Genomic DNA, 2,738 nt, shown 5'->3' with positions numbered 1-2,738 from the left:
CCTACCGGTTCCCGGTATCGAAAAAAAAAAAAAAAAAAAAAAAAAAAACTGAGTTCAATGCTTTTCCCTGATGTTTGCTGTGGTGCTGGTGAGATATGAATGATCAGTTAATATACTTTATGCACAAGTGTTCACTCTACATTTTAAATAAGCTACACAAAGCAATGGATTTATCAATTTTCCCCTTACTATTTTTACTCATGCAGATAGAAGTAATTTAACACATTGTCATAAAGATTAAATTTAGGCTCAAAGATATGCGTTTATGTTGAGAGTTTAAAGATGCACACTAAGCTCGGTGGCTACCCGCCACACCCATGGTGTGTCAACCCAGGCTGGGCTAAATTCCGGACATCTTCGGGAAGGCTGGTGAGTCTGGGCTCTGCCTCCCTGACTAGCAAGCAAGGCAGGCGAGACTTCGGGCAGCCTCTGGGGCCTCAGTGGCTACCCGCCACACCCATAATGTGGCCCCAGGCTGGGCTGAACCCCGGACATCTTGGGGAAGCCCAGTGAGTCTGGGCTCTAGCTCCCTGACCAGAGTGCAAGGCAGGCAAAACCTCAGGCACCTTCTGGGGCTTTGGTGGCTACCCACCACACCCATAGTGTGTCTGCTGGGGTAGAGCTGAACCCTGTACCTCTTCAGGAAGCCCGGTGTATCAGGGCTTTGCCTCGCTTACCAATATGCAAGGCAGGCAAAACCTCGGGCACCTTCTGGGGCCTCAGTGGCTACCCACAACACACATAGTGTGTCTTCCTGTGCTGGGCTGAGCTCCAGACAACTTCAGGAAGCCCACTGGGAAGCAGGATCTGTCCTGGGCAATATCTGGAGCTTCAGTGAACTCGACCTTCATCCCCACCTACTTTTGTGGAAGCTGGGCTGAACTACAGACCATCTCAGGAATGCCAGCGAGCCTCCCCTGCCCTTCCCACACACTCCTGGAAGTCAACTGAATACAAGAAAGTTCAGGAGCATCTAGGATGCCACCTTGCCACCACTTACCAGCACAGGAGCTACACTGAGCACTGGAGATCTTCAGAATCTTACCTGCCACTCACACACATTCAGGACAGTGAGACTGCACTACAGGGAGTCTCTTGTTCTTCCAAAATGACAAAACACAGGAGCAAAATGCAATCCCAGACCTCCACACCACCCAAAACAAGTCCAGGAGGTATCAACACAGAAGAGCCTGGAAGTCATACACCTGAAATTTCTGAAATGATGGCAACTGAAGTAAAGAAACAACTCCATCAGACCATAGAAGACATCATATCAGAAATAATGTCTCAGGTGAAAAAAGAAATGACAACAACAATGAAACAAATGTTCAGCATATCCAAAGATGATATACACAAGAAAATAGAAGAGCATAGACAACTCAATGAAACCTTCAGGGAAAAATATAGAAAAGAACTAGAAGGTATGAAACAGATGCAAACTATATCCAGGAACTTAAAAATTCCATTGAAATCTTGCAAAACCTCCTGAATGAAGTTGAAGATAGACTTTCAGACCTTGAAGACAGCATTGCCACCACTGAACGTGAACTGAGGGATCTATTAAAAACAACAAAGAACCAGGAAATAACAATTCAACAACTGCAAAAAGAAGCAAAGAGAAACAATGTCAAATTAATAGGTATTAATGAAACAGCAGGTGTCAACACAAATGACATAAAAAGACTATTTGCAGAAATAATAGCAGAAAATTTCCCAGGCCTGGTAAAAGAATCAGACATTCACATAAGTGAAGCATATAGAACTCCAGTTAATCATAACCAAAATAAATCTACACCCACACGTATACTGATCAAGATCCCGAAGCTCAACAAAAGCTCAGAGTATTAAAAGCTGTTAGAGAAAAGAAACATATCACCTATAAAAGAAAGCCTATCAGAATCACAGCAAACTTCTTAACACAAACCATCAAGGCAAGAAGAGCTTGGAGTACAGTACTTCAGGTACTGCAAGAAAACAGCTTCCAACCCAGATTGATGTACTCTGCAAAACTATCTTTCAAATTTAATGGAGAAATAAAATATTTTCATGATAGAGAACAACTGAAGAAATTCATGGGCACCAAAACAATCCTATAAAGAGTACTAAAAGATATACTAGAATGAGATAAAAGAGATAGCAAATTCAAGAACAACAAAAGAAAGGAACCAACAAGCACAGCAAGCAATTAAACAGAGGGAAAAGGGAGGACCCAACAGCAGGAAAATAGCATGACAAAGATAAGCCAGTACATATCTGTTATATCCATCAATGTAAATGGTCTCATTGCACCAACCAAAAGAAACAGACTTGCAGAGTGGATTAGGAAACAAAACCCAACTATATGCTGTATACAAGAAACACATTTAACTCAAAAGGAAATTCAAAGACTGAAAATTAAAGGATGGAAACTATACTCCATGCGACAAGAACTCAGAAAAAAGTGGGTGTAGCTATTCTGTTTGCAGACAATGTGAACTTCAAACCAAGAACAATCAAAAGAGATAAAGAAGGTCACTATACAAACAGTGAATAAATAAAATAGATAAACCCATAATAAGGAACTTGTGAAGGGGAAGCTTCAAGAGGAAGAGATAATAATCATAAACATCTATGCACCAAATGTAGGAGTACCCACCTATATAAGACAAATTCTAACTAACATGAAAAATGAAATAAGTAGCAACACCAACATAACAGGGGACTTTAACATATCATTGTCACAAAGAGATGATCAACTA

The sequence above is a fragment of the Chinchilla lanigera genome, unplaced genomic scaffold (assembly GCF_000276665.1).
Source record: "Chinchilla lanigera isolate Chin_1 unplaced genomic scaffold, ChiLan1.0 scaffold00007, whole genome shotgun sequence".
Classification (NCBI taxonomy): domain Eukaryota; kingdom Metazoa; phylum Chordata; class Mammalia; order Rodentia; family Chinchillidae; genus Chinchilla; species Chinchilla lanigera.
The sequence above is the reverse complement of the archived record's forward strand: the minus strand, read 5'-3'. Positions refer to the sequence as shown.